This window comes from Leopardus geoffroyi (genome assembly GCF_018350155.1).
Source record: "Leopardus geoffroyi isolate Oge1 chromosome D3 unlocalized genomic scaffold, O.geoffroyi_Oge1_pat1.0 chrD3_random_Un_scaffold_47, whole genome shotgun sequence".
Lineage (NCBI taxonomy): Eukaryota > Metazoa > Chordata > Mammalia > Carnivora > Felidae > Leopardus > Leopardus geoffroyi.
This window is the reverse complement of record NW_025543559.1, coordinates 95,159-112,111: the sequence shown is the minus strand read 5'-3', so window position 1 is coordinate 112,111 and position 16,953 is coordinate 95,159.

The following is a 16,953-nucleotide window of genomic DNA, read 5'->3' as shown; positions in this document are numbered from 1 at the left end:
TTCATATGGAACCACAAAAGGCCCCGAATGGCCAAAGTAATTTTGAAGAAGAAGACCAGAGCAGGAGGCATCACAATCCCAGACTTTAGCCTCAACTACAAAGCTGTCATCATGAAGACAGCATGGTACTGGCACAAAAACAGACACATAGACCAATGGGATAGAATAGAAACCCCAGAACTAGACCCACAGATGTATGGCCAACTCATCTTTGACAAAGCAGGGAAGAACATCCAATGGAAAAAAGACAGTCTCTTTAACAAATGGTGCTGGGAGAACTGGACAGCAACATGCAGAAGGTTGAAACTAGACCACTTTCTCACACCATTCACAAAAATAAACTCAAAATGGATAAAGGACCTGAATGTGAGACAGGAAACCATCAAAACCCTAGAGGAGAAAGCAGGAAAAGACCTCTCTGACCTCAGCCGTAGCTATCTCTTACTCGACACATCCCCAAAGGCGAGGGAATGAAAAGCAAAAATGAATTACTGGGACCTTATGAAGATAAAAAGCTTCTGCACAGCAAAGGAAACAACCAGCAAAACTAAAAGGCAAACAACGGAATGGGAAAAGATATTTGCAAATGACATATCGGACAAAGGGCTAGTATCCAAAATCTATAAAGCGCTCACCAAACTCCACACCCAAAAAACAAATAACCCAGTGAACAAATGGGCAGAAAACATGAACAGACACTTCTCTAAAGAAGACATCCGGATGGCCAACAGGCACATGTAAAGATGCTCAACGTCGCTCCTCATCAGGGAAATACAAATCAAAACCACACTCAGATATCACCTCACGCCAGTCAGAGTGGCCAAAATGAACAAATCAAGAGACTATAGATGCTGGAGAGGATGTGGAGAAACGGGAACTCTCTTGCACTGTTGGTGGGAATGCAAATTGGTGCAGCCACTCTGGAAAACAGTGTGGAGGTTCCTCAAAAAATTAAAAATACACCTACCCTAGGACCCAGCAATAGCACTGCTAGGAATTTACCCAAGGGATACAGGAGTACTGATGCATAGGGGCACTTGTACCCCAATGTTTATAGCAGCACTCTCAACAATAGCCAAATGATGGAAAGAGCCTAAATGTCCATCAACTGATGAATGGATAAAGAAATTGTGGTTTATATACACAATGGAGTACTACGTGGCAATGAGAAAGAATGAAATATGGCCCTTTGTAGCAACATGGATGGAACTGGAGAGTGTGATGCTAAGTGAAATAAGCCATACAGAGAAAGACAGATACCATATGGTTTCACTCTTAGGTGGATCCTGAGAAACTTAAGAGAAACCCATGGGGGACAGGAAGAAAAAAAAAAAAAAAAAAAAAAAGGAGGTTAGAGTGGGAGAGAGCCAAAGCATAAGAGCCTCTTAAAAACTGAGAACAAACGGGGTTGATGGGGGGTGGGAGGGAGGGGAGGGTGGGTGATGGGTAATGAGGAGGGCACCTTTTGGGATGAGCACTGGGTGTTGTATGGAAAGCAATTTGACAATAAATTTCATATGTTGAAAAAAATAAATAAACATAAAAAAATTCAACAACATCATGCCGGTCCTTCCCCCTGAGGACACAACGACCCCAGGCCCTTATCTGAAAACCCAACTCCTTACGGGGTAGGTTCTGTCCCAACACCAGCTGCCCGGTGCCTCACCTGGCTCCGCTTCCGCTTCCATCGCTCACAACAAAGCCAAGCTCCTCCTTGACCCCGGCCTTTGGCCTCGGAGTCAGACTGCTGGGAGAGTGCTCGGTCAGCCTCAGCTCCCGAGCGACCTCTCCGGAAAAGGCCATTCCGGAACCACAGTGCGCAAGTAAGCGACATTTCCTCCTAACCCCTTCACTCGTCCAGATACACTCTTCTCAGATGTGCCTCCACCACCGTCTCCGAGGAGCACAGCAGCCAGAGCCTGGCGACCACAATGGGGCAGAGTCACAAAAGGGCTCAACAAGGGTGGGTGGTTGTGTCTCTGCAGATGATTCGGGTGCACCAACACAGAAGCCCTTTTTGGGGGGGCTACCCTGTACGCTTGAGGGGCATCCCGCCCCAGCCTGCTTCAGATTCTGGCTCTCCCTCTGTCTGCCCCTCCCCTGGCCACACTCTCTGTCTCTCTAAATAGTAAATAAACATTACGAAAATTAGAAAACAAACCACACCGATCAAACACTCCCAGAATAACTGTCACTTAAGCGATCCACTTCATCTCGTTGCCCTGCCATAGCCAGCCCGTCATCACAAAGCCTGCCCTGGGCAGGCACCTGACAGGGGAGGAGGGCGGCCATGGCAGTGGGGGATAGGGAGCTGGGAGGCTGACACCATCACCACCCCATGGACGCTGGCTGAGCGTGGGCAAACTGGATGGTCATTTTAGAAGAACGACGGGTACTAGGCAAGGACTACTGGGTTTCGTTTTCTCCTGTAACAAATGCTGATGACCAAAATGTTTACTACGACTTCTCAGTCTTCCCTGGCTTGCTCTTATACATGTGAGTAGCCTGTTAATCAACACATCATGAACTAGGAAAGATGAGTTCAATTTGAAGCATGTTTGAAGGCATCAAGGAGACCCCGAGGCAGTCACCACTGGAAGGACTGAGACCCCAACAAAAGGGAAGCCCGCTGAGCCAACTCTAATGTTCAGAGTCCTCTCTCTCCCTCAAGACATGTGAGGATTCTGAATTTCCTCAGGGATTGGAGGCAATATACCAACGAGCTGCAAAGGAAACCTAACAGAAAGGCCAGCAGAAAGTCGCAGCTAACCGAGCTCTGGACAGCACAGGGAGGCACAGAAAATGAGCCCGGCACTCGGCAAGCACTGCCTGAGAAGCTGACCCTTCCATCATGTCATTGTGCTGTGGAGAAAATAACTGGGCTTTGGGACCTAGCATCAAGGACGGGTCCTCGGAAATACTCCAGGCCTCCAAATGGAGAGCCTGGAGGTCTACACGGGGGTGGGGGACAGCGTGAGCCCAGCTCACACTGCACCTTACAAAGACTGAGCCCCAGTCTCAACTCACTCACGCCTGAGTGGGCCCAATAACCGCCGCACTCGGGGTGTGTGGGATGAAATGCTGAAGGAATACAACCACACGAAGAGCCTCTATGCTTCTCCATACAGTCCAGAACAAAAATAAAAACAAAGAAGAAATGAAAAGACAAGACAAAAAAAAAAGACAGAAAAGAGAAGAAAAAAGAAGAAAAAAGGAAAGAAAAGAAAAGAAAAGAAAAAAAATGAAAAGGAAACGAAATGAAGGGAAAGGAAAGGCAAGGAAACGAAAGGAAAGGAAATGAAAGGAAAGGTAAGGAAAGGAAGGGAAATGCAAGGCAAGGCAAGGCAAGGCAAGGCAAGGCAAGGCAAAGCAAGGCCAGGAAATGAAAGGAATGCCTGGGTGGCTCAGTCGGGGAAGCATCCCACTTTGGTTCATGTCATGATCTGACGCTTTATGGTTTGAGTCCCGCATCGGGCTCTGTGGTGACAGTGAAGAGCCTGGAGCCTGCTTTGGATTCTGTGTCTCCCACTTTGTCTCCCCCTCCCCTGCTCAAGTTTTGTCTCTCTCTCTCTCTCTCTCTCTCTCTCTCTCTCAAAAGTAAATAATATTAACAAAAAAATTCTTTTAATAAGAAAAGGAAAGAAACAAACAAGCAAACAAAAAAAGAGAGGCACCTGGATAGCTCAGTCTACTCGTTTAAGTGACCAACACTTGGTTTCGGCTCACGTTTGTGAGTTTGAGCCCTGTGTTGGGCTCTCTACTGACAGAAAAGAGCCTCTCCTCAACAGTGTCTCTCTCTCCCCCGTCCTCTACCCCCACCCCTGCTCTCACTTTCTTTCTCCCTCAAAATAAGTAGATAAACATAAAAAAAACACACAACAGGTTTTACATCATAACGACCCAAAGAAGAAAGAAGAGAAACAGACCAAGAGGAGACACATAGACTGGAGTTATTGGATGCAAAAGTCAACTGTCCAAAAACCATTCTTGACAAATGGGAAATTTTCAGAGACTCAAAACAGATTCTCAAACTGCAAATTATCAGAGCTAAACTTAAGATCTCCAGGTGCCTGGGTGGCTCAGTTGGTTAAGCATCTGACTTCAGCTCAGGTCATGATCTCGTGATTCGGGAGTTTGAGCCCCGCGTTGGGCTCTGTGCTGACAGTGCAGAGCCTAGAGCCTGCTTCGGCATCTGTGTCTCCCTCTCTCTCTGTTCTTCCCTTGCTCCCAGTCTGTCTAGCTCTCTAACATAATTAAAAGACTAAAAAATCTTGTTAATGGCATTAAGAACTCAGTCTGTGGGTTTCACATCAGACTAGACACAGGTGAATAGACTCAGTGAACTGAAAGATAGGTAGGTAAAAATATACCTAGACCATACACAGAGAAAACGTCCAGAAAATACAGAAGCCCAAAAGACACAGAAGATATGGTACAAAGGTCCAATAGGAACCCACAAAGTAGAGGAAACACAGAATGGGTAGTACCACTTCGCTACAAAGATAAGAATCAAAACTGATAAAAAGAACCATGAGAGTGACTCCACAAAGAACACCCGAGGCAAAAAGATGTTAACAGTCACGAGAGGACAAAGATACCGCCTTCCATGGGACAACAACAACAACACTACCAGCTGACTCTTCAAGAAAAGCAAATGAAGCCAGATGATGGATTGGCATGTATGAAAGGTGAACTAAAATAGCCACCAACCTGGAAGTCTTTACCTAACAGAAACATTCTTCACAGTGAAGGCAAAGTAAAGATGTTTTTCAGGCAAAACAGAAGCAAAAACAAAAATAAAAACAGAAACAACAAACAAAAACAACACACACACACACACACACACACACACACACACACACACAAACCATGACGACACATCAACTACAGACACAAACTAAAATCAATATTAAAGCAGCTTGTTGCAGAAAAGAAATGTAGTCTCTGAAAGAAATATGAAAAAACAAGGCTTGCAGAACAACGTCACAACAGAAAGGGTAACTATGAGAACAAACCTTCACAAGCATTAAGTGCACGAAACAATGACAACAACGCCAAAATCCATCTAAGACTTAAAAATATGAGCCAACAAAAGGTGAAGAGGAGTTCAGTGTGGTTCAAGTGTCAAAGAAAAGAGCAGGGGCGCCTGGGTAGCTCAGTCAGTTGAGTGTCCGACTTTGGCTCAGGTCACGATCTCACGGTTTGTGAGTTGGAGACCCGCGTCAGACTCTGTGCTGATGACTCAGAGCCTGGAGCCTGCTTCAGCTTCTGTGTCTCCCTTTCTGCTCTGCCCCTCACCCGATTGTACTACGTCTCTCTCAAAAAACAAATAAATCTTAAAGCAAAGAAAAGACAAAAGGAGAGAGCAGTGTCTGGGAAGCAGTACAAGTCCTGAATCAGGCAGGGGTCAGTTTAAAATGCACCTGCCTCTAGAAATAGATATATTCCAATTACCTAACAGATCAGTGTACAATTAAAAACTCCCTCCTACTTCTAAAGGAAGGCTAGAGACCAAAAGAACACAGAACAGCTGGGACAAAGAAGAAACTAATAACACGGTACGTGTAAACGAACCTATCAGTCATCACATGTGCACAAATGCTGCAAGGAAAAGGTTGACTCTCAAATTCATTAGAAGGAAACTAAGCATACGCTGGTCACAAAGGTACACCTTAAAACGTAAGATCACAGACAGGTGGAAGTAAAAGATCCCCAGGCAAACCCTACCCAACAGAAAACTGATGTGGCCACTGGGACCCTCCAAGAAAGTAACCTCTATAGCAAAAAGCTCTACTAGAGACAAAGAGGCACATTTCGCGATATGGAAGTTCCATCTACCAAGAGAACAAGACTTCCAACCTTGCATATACCTAATTAAGCAATCTCAAAACACAGAAAAAGTGACAAACATAGAAAAGGAAAAAGAGCCACATCCATAAGCACGATGGGAGACTTGACGATACATCTCTCAGTATCTGACAGAACTGACGACAACAGAAACCTCAAGGCAGTGGGACGGGGCTGTCCAATATGCGGTCACGTGCTCTACTGCAAGTACTTGAAACGCGGCTCCTCAGTGTGCGACGTGTGGAAAGTATAAAATGCACACCACATTTTAAAGACAACGTGATCAAAGAGAATTCAAAATCATTCATAATTTTTTCTCACGCCGGCTATACGCTGAAATGATATTTTGGATATGCCTGTTAGTTATATTATTAAACTCATTCTCGCCTATTCCTTACTTGGTTTCAAGTGGTTACTAAAATCTGAATTCTGTCATTAACAAACTTCATCTAACCTATAAATAGAGACTACTGCATTCCCCCAACACACATTATTTTCACGTGCCCGAGGAACAGTTCATGAAAACGAATATATGCCAGGCCATTAGGGAAGTCAGCTCATCTCAAAGGACTGAAATACTGCAGGGCATATTTAGGGATTGCATTAGATTCACAGTTCAATTCCCCCAACAATTCATCAAGCCCACAGTGATGGGATGAAGACAGGGAGACTTCCGGTGATGACCAGTCCTGGGCGGCTGAGAGAGCACCGTCACCCCTGCCACCACAGGAGGACGGGGAGAAGCAGGCTGTTGATGAACCAGGAAGCTGACTCTCACCTGACCCTGAATCTGCAGATGCCTTCATCTTGAGAACTTCCCAGTCTCCTCAACTGTAGGAAAGAAGTTTCTGTTTCTTATTAGGCAGCCAGTCTATGGTATTTTGTTACAACCACCCCAAAACACGGAGACAGATACCTTCATGGAATTAAGCTAGAAATCCGCACAAAGAGAACGAGAAAATCCCCCGAAACATCAAGATGTGTTATGCTCCTAAACATTGTGATGAATTAAGAAAAAGATGCCACAATGAAAGTTAGGAAATAGTTTCACATAAAAGATAATAAACATTTGGCTTATCAAAACTTGTGAGATCAGTAAAGGTGTGCTTAAAGGGAGGCTCATAGCTTTAGAATACATATATCATAGGATAGCTCAGTTGCTTGGTGACCAACTCTTGATTTTGGCTCAGGGTATGATCCCACGGCCACAAGATCAATCCCCAGCCTGGCTCCACACTGAGTGAGGAGCCTGCTTGAGATTCTCTCTCTCTCTCTCTCTCTCTCTCTCTCTCTCTCTCTCTCTCTCTCCCTCTCCGTCTGACCCACTGCCCTGCTCATGCTCTCATTCTAAAATGAATCAACACACTAATAAGCAAATAAATACAATACACATACTGGAAAGGAACAAAGGCTAAAAATCAAATGAAGGATTTAGTTCAAGAACTACAAGATGGGACAGCAAACAATCACCAAGTAGATGGAAAACAAAAGGGCAGAAATCAGTGCTGCAGGAAACAAATAGTAAATGACAGAAATCAAAAAAGCCCAAGTTGGTTCTATGAAAAAGAAACAAAGCACAAAGTACCAATATCAAGAAGTTCTAAAGCAAATATCACACCAGATGCTGCAGATAGGAGGGATATTAGAAACCAGTTGACACTTACTCCTTGGAAAGTTTGGGAGGTCAGAGCAAATTCCTAGAAAACAAAATGCCTCATCTAAATAGACACAAGAAGATATGGGAAATCAGAAACATCCTATTTCCACTTAAGAAAGGAATCTGCGATGAGAACCCTTCTCACAAGGAAAACCCTACACCAGCTGTTGGCCTAGCACTTCTTCCCAAAAGAAAAGAACACACACACAAACTCTCCTGGGAAAGCACAAGGAGTGCTTCTCCCTACGTTGTTTTAGGAGGCCAGCACGACCTGGAACCCAAACCCAGCAAGGACAGCACAAGAGGGTGCAAGGGAACACCCACCTCTCTCTTGAATACACACGCAAGGATCCAAAGCACACGATTTACAAATGGAATCCAGTGAAGAGAGAATGCATAGACCTCAGGTTTGATTTATTCTAGAAGGGCAAAAGTTGTTTCAAGTTAAACCACAACATTGAAACAAATCACTTGTCCCCAAAGATGCACAAAACACATTTCAGAAAACTTAGTATTATGATTTCTTTGACGATTGTTAAAAAATCAGAGCAAACTAGAAATAGAGGAGAATTTTCATGTTTTGATCCAACTATCTACCAGTAATGCCACGGAAAGTGTCATATGTAGTGTTAAAATACTGAAGTCTTTGGGGCACCTGAGTGGCTTCTAGTCGGCGAAGCGTCTGACTCTTGATTTCAGCTCAGGCCGTGATCTCACGGTTCCTGAGTTCAAGCCTCGCATCAGACTCTGTGCTGACAGTGCGGAGTCTGCTTGGGATCCACTCGCTTTCCCCCCTCTCACTCCCCTTCCCATGCATGCTCTCTAAATCAATAAAGAAAGAAAGAAACTTTAAAAAATATTAAGTATACAAAACATTAGGAAAACCTTCTCTCTCGTATCTGGAAGGAGACAAGGACACCTACTCTCACCACTTCCATTCAACACAGTACTGGAGGCCCTAGCCAATCCAAGGCAAGAAACATACCAATGGTTATACTATTGGATAGAAACAAAAGACACTTACCACAAGGCAACACAGGGAATGTAAGGCAGACATACACAAGAATGTGAAAACCTCTGCCATTCACAGATGTATTCCACACACATAGAAAGAACTCATGCGAATCAACAAAAACCAAAACACACAACCTAATCACAAAGTGGCTTCCAAAAGGCAATTCTTTCACAAAAGAAACACGTGAGTGGCCAAGACACACACAGGGGCGGGTCCCACGAATACACCATACCTCCCAGCACCTGAGCCCCAGCAACCAGCTAACACACGAGAAGAAGCAATACCAGGCATCAGCCAGCCCTGAGCTCCCGCACGCCGTTGCTCGTGGGGAACAGACACGTGCCACCACTCACGCCCTGCTCCTCCAAGGCAACCCAATACGATGCATGTGGATCTGCAGGCAGCCTCTGCACAAAACGGAGCACCCACAGGAGAAAGAATAAAGCGTGCTGTGCTCACACACTGGGCCTTCGACAGCAGGGGAGGACCAGCACAGCCACGCAAGGAAAGCAGGTGCATTGCGCACACACAGCGCTCAAGGGTTGGCTCAACATGAAGCGAAAAACAAGCCAAAGCAATCGCTGGTGAAAGTCAAGACCGTGGTTACCTTTGGGGGACGTTCGGTGGGAGTCAGTAGGAGGTAGGAAGCACGGGAAGGTTCCATTTCTTCATCCAGGTGGTGGTTCCAAGAACGTGTTCGCTGAGGGAAAGATATGGAAGATCAGCTGAAAGTAGTGGCCTAGGATGTTCCAAACGTCCACCGCGTGCCACACAAAAATGCAGCTCTGTGCGGGCAGCTAACCCCCAAGAGAAGCAAGGAAGCCCCACCCATCTGAGTGCGGAATCAGGAAAGGGCATCCGGACACCCGAGGAGCTACCGCCACACCCTACTCGCCTCCAGCTGTTCATCTGGGGGAGTCCACGTCGCCTTCCTCAACATAATTGGCCACAAGACCCTGAATGCAGAAGCGGCTGGAAGAATAAAGATCTTGCCCTAAGCCAATGCCAATGCCAACGCCAATGCCACGCTTCTACACGGTGTTGTTCTGAAAATGTACGTATTTTTTGCATGAAAGGTATGAGTACGTTAATCTGTACTACTTTATTGTCTTTAAGTGAATTCATCACATCTGAGATGCTCGGATTTGGCTTGGTTTCCTTAATGTTTGTTTTTGAGAGAGAGACACAGGGCACGTGAGGGGAGGGGAAGAGGGAGATGGACACAGAGAATCTGACACAAGTCCAGGCTGGCAGCTGGCAGCACAGAGCCCCACATGGGGCTCTAAACCATCAACTGTGAGATCGCCACCTGAGCCAGAGTCGGACCCTTAACACAGAGAGCCACCCAGGCGCCCGCTTCAATTCTCGGTTCAACCTCACCACAGTAGAGATCAAGAGACACAACCCCCACACTCGAAGGCTCTCTGGGGCCCTCAATAATCCCCTGATGTCCAAGTGTCCCGACACCACCGAGTCTGAGAAACACTGACCCAGGGAACAAAGGACACTCTCCCCTTCTTCTCATCAACTTCCCAATTTCTATAGGGTTTCCCCAGCTCACCAAACTCTCTAGGGCCTGGCCCACAGGACGCAAGGGCCTAAGGCGGCCTTTGTTCGTGGCAGCCGCCTCGGGGGACAGAACGTGTGCAGCCTGTGCGGGGTCAGGGGACGGACAAGGCGGGAAGGTCTCCGACAGCCTCTGCGAGGGCGGGCGGCACACGCCTCCTTACACGACAGCCGCGGCTGAGGCGGGCACCCGGAGAACCTCCCAGAAGCCACTACCGGCAGGGAGAAGGGCCCTTACCGCCTGCCGAGCGGTTAAGCCAGCACTGCCACGGGAGGCGCCCCCCCACACACCCCACCGCCACAGAGCGGCCACCACGACTCCCGGGAGCCTGCGGGCGTCCACACGGACAGGCCGGCCTTCCTCCCGAGGGGGGCCAAACGCTGTCCCCCAAGTGAGCAGAACCAGGGCGCCCCGAACCACCCGGCCTCTCACGGCTGGCACTGCGGCCTCTGCGGGAGTCCGAGCGGCGCCGGGTCCACCAGAACTCACCTGCCTCGAACGGGACGGTCTTGGGAGAAACAGGGGCCCCACGGCGACATCCTCGTAGGTGGAAGACTTCTAGCAAGGGAGAAGCCGGAGGCTCAGAAGAGCACCGCCCTCGCCCTCCACAGCGCATGCGGGCTCCCGCCGCCTTCAAGAACCTGCCGGCCTCCCGCCCACCTCTCCGCCTGGCAAATGCGCTGTGGCGCCAGCACCAACGGAACCCACTGCGTCAGGGAGGAAAGACTACCGGGTGGGACGCTGCACCGGCAGAGAATCCTCAACACGCACCCGCCCAGACGCACTGGGTTACAACGTCAGAGGCGAACCCGATCTCAGCTGCGGACCTTGGGCGATGGACACACATCAGCACAGGTTTGGGGCTGTGACAAAGGCCTCGCCCTGGTGGGGGTTTCGGATACCTGCTCGGGGGAGAGGCTGGGCCTCAGCAAGGGCAGGTATGTGTGTGAAATCTCTGGAGCTTCCTGTCACATTTGCTGAAACTGCTCTAGAAAAGTAGCCAAGAAGCCAAAACCACCCCCAAAAATATGCATGGGCGGGCCTCCGTGCAATCATAACCCAAGTCTGTGCTCTTGCCAAGCCCCTCCCCCACCCCCCTCCTCGGCCACCGACGGGGGCTCGGGAGCCTGTAAGAGCCCCGATGCCGTTGATGGGCCACGTTTGGGCCAGCTTCGGGACACCCTGGGCTACGTTGCAGCCTCGCTGCTCCTGACTGTCCATGTTTCCCAAAGCGCGAGAACCCCCCACCCCTTGTCGCTTTTGGAGGACACACTGTGTCCCAGCAAAGCAGCAGTGCTGACTGCCCGCCCACAGGCACACTCTGATCCGTGTGAGGTGGCATCTCAGTGTGGTTTTGATTCGTAGTCCCCTGATGAGGAGTGACTTTGAGCATCTTTTCTTTTTTCTTGTATTCCATATAATTTATCGTCAAATTGGTTTCCATTCAACACCCAGTGCTCATCCCCACAGGTGCCCTCCTCAATGGCCATCACCCACTTTCCCCTCTCCCCCACCCCCCATCAACCCTCAGTTCGTTCTCAGTATTTAAGAGTCCCTTATGGTATGCCTCCTTCCCTCTCCGCAACTCGTTTCCCCCTTTCCCCTCCCCTCTGGTCTCCTGTGAAGTTTCTCAGGATCCACGTATGCATGAAAACATATGGTATCTGTCTTTCTCTGCCTGACTCATTTCACTTGGCAGAACACCCTGCACTTCCTTCCACGTTGCTACAAATGGCCAGATCTCATCTTTTCTCATTGCCAAGTAGTATTCCATTGTATATAGAAACCTCATCTTCCGTATCCATTTGTCCATCGACGGGCATTTAGGCTCTTTCCAGCATGTGGCTATTGTTGAAAACGCTGCTATAAACATTGGGGTACGAGTCCCCTGTGCATCAGCACTCCTGAATCCCCTGAATTCTAGCAGTGCTATTGCTGCGTCATAGGGTAGATCTATTTTTAACGTAGTGAGGAACCTCCACACTGTTTCCAGAGCGGCTGCACCAGTTTTTCTTCCCACCAACAATGCAAGAGGCTTCCTGTTTCTCCTATCCTCTTCAGCATCTGTTTTGTCCTGATTTGTTCATTTCTGCCACTCTGACCGATGTGAAGTGGAATCTCAGTGTGGTTTAGGTTTGTATTTCTCTGATGAGGAGTGACGCTGAGTATCTTGTCATATGTCTCTTGGTCATCTGGATGTCTTCTTTCGAAAAGTACCTATTCGTGTCTTGTGCCCATTTCATCACCCGATTATTTGTTTTCAGGTGTGGCGTTTGGTGAGTTCTTTATAGGTGTTTGGATACTAGCCCTGTGTCTGATACGTCAATTGCAAATACCTTTTCCCATTTCATCTGTTGTCTTTTTGTTTTGTTGCTTGTTTCCTTTGCAGTGCAGAGGGTGTTTATCTTGATAGGGTCCCAATAGTTCATTTTCGCTTTTAATTCCCTCGCCTTTGGAGACGTGTCACGTAAGAAATTGCCACAGCTGAGGTCGGAGAGGTTCCGTCCTGCTTTCTCCTCTCGGGTTTTAAAGGTTTCGTGTCTCACATTCAGGTCCTTTCTCCACTTTGAGTCCATTTTTGTGTATGCTGTAAGAAAGTGATCTAGTTTCATTCTTCTGCATGTTGCTGTCCAGTTCTCCCAGCACCAGTGGTTAAAGAGTCTGGTTTTTCTCCATTGGATACTCTTTCGTGCTTTGTGGAAGATTAGTGGGCCGGGCCATACATTTGTGGGTCTGAATCTGGGTTCTCTGTTCTGTTCCATTATCCTATGTGTCTGTTTGTGTGCCCATACACACTGTCTTGATGATAACAGGTTTGTAGCAGAGGCTACATTCTGGGACTGTGATGCCTCCTGCTTTGGTTTTCTTGTTGAATATTACTTTGTATATTCGGGGTCTTTTGTGCTTCCATACACATGTTAACATTATTTGTTCTAGCTTTGAAAAGAATGGTGGCACAATTATGATGGGGATTGCATTGAAGGTGTTTGCCTTTCTCTTGACTGCAAATGGCACCATGTACCTACGGTCAGTTTCTGTGTGCAAAATGATACGTTTTATCTTGTTAGAGTAGGTTTTCCGGATAGGAAATGCTCTAATAGCCTACTATCTGCGTATATTTCATGCACTCCTGGCCTGGGGGCTCCGGGGTGGGTTTGCACCAGGTGAGGCAGACCAGAGGGAAGGGCCTGGTGGCTGGCTGCGCTGGCCCTAGGGCTGGGGAGGAGGCCCTGAGAACCTGGTGGGGCGGGCCCGGAAGGCAGGAGCGGCCTGACGCCCCAAGCTGGCTCCACCAACTTCCCAGTGAGCGGCCCAGCGTGGTGTGGTGCCGGGCTGCGAGGTGCCTTGTGGTGCGTTTCGGGATGGAAGAGGAGGCGGGCGTGGGGCCAAGCCAGGAGCAGCCTGCAAGAGTCCCGGGTTTGGAGAACGCCCGGGCTTGCGCCACAGCGCGTTGCCAGGGTCCTCTTGTGCGGCCTCTGCCACCAGCCCGGGCCCGCGGCGGAGGGCGGCAGCAGGGTGGCAGGCAGGCAGGCTGGCAGGCAGGCAGGCAGGCAGGCAGGTGCGTGCATGGGTGAAACGTGGCACCCGCTTGGCTTGGGACGCGTGGAGCAAGCTCTTGAAGCGCCCAGCGGCAGCCACTGGCCTCTTAGGCCATAGTGGCCTGAACGCGCCCGACCCCGTCTTCTCTGGGAAGGGAAGCAGGGTCGGGCTTGGTTAGCACTTGGATGGGAGACGGCCTGGGAATACCGGGTGCTGTAGGCTTTTGCCTCTTTAAGCCTTTGGCCTCCTTCCCCTCTCCTTAGGCGCCCGCGGCCCCTCCCCCCTCCTTGCCTGTGTCCCTGTCTCCCCGGGGAGGGCCGCTGCTGGGGCCAAACACACCCCAGCCATTGCTCCCTCAGAGCCTCCCAGGGATCCAGCAAGGCTGCCTGTGCCTGGTTGGCCCCGCCTGGCCTCGCCGCCCCGCCCCACCCCCAAGCCCGCACACCCCATGGCACTTGAAAGGGGCATGCACCCAACTCCCGGTACCCGGCCAAATCCCACTGCAGCCACTGGAAGCCACAGCCCAGCTTTGCACCTTTCCTGACACACCACCCACACCGGCACCCCACCCGCACGGAGGGGTCTGACTGTCTTTAATTGCATGTCACTTATAAATGTAGACAAAATAATTTAATAAATATATAAATTTAATAAATATAAATATATATATGAAAAAATTCACCCTTGGGGTACCTGGGTGGCTCAGTCAGTTAAGCACCCAACTTCAGCTCAGGTCATGATCTCATGGTTCCTGAATCTGAGCCCTAAATCAGGCTGTGCATGGACAGTGTGGAGCCTGCTTGGGATTCCTTCTCTCCTCTCTCTGCCCGTGTCTCTCTCTCTCTCTCTCAAAAATAGATACTTAAAAGGGGCGCCTGGGTGGCTCAGTCGGTTGAGCATCCGACTTCGGCTCAGGTCATGATCTCGCGGTCCGTGAGTTCGAGCCCCGCACTGGGCTCTGTGCTGACAGCTCAGAGCCTGGAGACTGTTTCAGATTCTGTGTCTCCCTCTCTCTGCCCCTCCCATGCTCATGCTCTGTCTCTCTCTCTCTGTCAAAAATAAACATTCAAAAAAAAATTTTTTTTTAAATAGATACTTAAAAAAAATTCACCCTGATTATTGCTGTGCAGTAAGACTACGACAGAACTTTTGCTGAAGATTTTCTTTAATTTCCAAATAGTCTCTAATTGATGTCCTCAATGCAATAATCTGAAATCTAAGATTATATTAATAAATACAGGTAAGTACATTTTTCTTGGTATCTCCTCAAACATTCTCATGCTATTTAAACAGAAGATCATCCACACGAGTGCATTCTGAGTGACAAAATTCATCCCACCGACTATGGAGGTGGAGACCTAGCAAGTCCACAGAAATCTTGGACCACCACAAAGCAAAGCTGGTACTGGGCCATGGGTCGGTCGGGTCAAAGGTCGTGAGCCACTTTCAGGTTCACACTTAGCATGTGCTAAGTCAAGACCCTAGCCTTGGAAATACAAAGATGAATGAAAATAACCAAAACACTGGGAAGGCTTACAGCTTCATGAGGGGAGTCAGCACATAACAACTGGGGGGATCACTCCCCTAAGTAGGTGACAGACCGAGGGAAGATTGTTAGAGGAATACTGAGTTCATTAAGACATTCTCAGTGTTCATGTACTGCGTTTCCAGCCAGAGGTTAAACACTAAACTCAGTACTATAAAATAACTGAAGAGCCAGAGGTGGAATCAGCTCATCCAAGTGCCCCTGACGACAGTAAATGCCCGCTACAGTGCATTATAATAATTTAGTGTATTTACTTGATTCTGATTGTGGGTATTGATTTTGAGATACACAATTGATTTACTAACACCTTTTCCAAAGGTGAAAAAACATCAAATTAATGCTCCAATGAACTCTATAAACACATTGCAATTTCAAAATGTTAAAATATGAAAAAACATATTTGTCATAAGCAGGAATCAAGTAATAAATCATAATATACCTATTCTTTTAGAGGCAATAAACACACAATAACACACAATATATAAATATCTAAATAAACAAAACGTCCCAGGTAAAGGCAGAAGTAGTATAGTAAAATTTCTTTCACATTTTACATTGCTACAGGTTTTTGCCATTAAAAAATACCTGTATGAATACCAATTAGGCAACTTCACAGATCTTAAAACAGTGACAACTCATTAGGATTTTATCACTACCCATCCTTAAAGGGAATATTATATACTTCAAATAAACCTTATGATGGTCCTTATCTTATTTAGTAATTTAAAAACTCAGAGAGAATCTCCTATTTTATAAATATGAAAGCTTCGTAGTATCATATTGTCTTACAGTTAACTAAAGCTGAACCAAAACATTAAACAAGAATTGCGGTATCCTGTACGTACACACACACACACACACACACACACACACACAGATCTGATATGACAGCATAATCCTGACCAACACATTCGTGTTCCTTCTGAGTATCAAAGAGAAAAACAAATTGTGTTCCCATTTTATAGTAGTTATTCTATCTGGTGATATCACGGCCACAGCTCCACAACCAAGTAAGAATGATTTTTAACTACATTTTCACTTGTATGTACACACACACAGACGAACATACTTGAAGCCTGACTCCCTCTCTGCAGCTGCAATCTAATTTCCGCCGCCTGCTATGTACCTGCACCTGAATACTCGGTCACTATAAATTCAGCACAAATAAAGCTGAACATGTCCTCTTGTCTCCCACACTGCAATCCCTAAGTCCCTGGAACTTGCCCCGTCTCCAGTGTTCTCTCTCTTGGCTAAAGAAACACCATTTTGTAGCCAAGCATCCAGATCACAAATCTGAAGTCAACTATCGCTGCGCCAACTCACACCCACGCTGTCACTTACCAAGGCCCAGCTGTGCGCCTCCTGGGTGTACCTCCTCCGCCATCAGTCTGTGTTTCCTTACTTAATGGCGTCCTCATCCATTTGCTGAACAAATTAAACTAAGGATCCTAACCGGCCTCGATGCCTATAATTATTCTAAATTCAGTGTCCTGAAGACATACTATGTACGGGATAACAACATTATATTTTATCCAAACCACAGCACTTATGAGACAGAAAGAGGGGACACCAGACAAGACGCTAAGACATCAGAGACGAAGCTTCTCTGTCGCTTCAGTAGAAAACCTGGCGAGAATAGACACCATGAGCTATGTTCTACAAATGAGGACGAAACAAAAGAAAACATCTGAACACCCTATCGCTCCTCCTAAAATAATATAAAAGAGTCCACCAAAATAATGGTTATTTTCATTTCTGACTTCTGACTTTAAACAAAACAG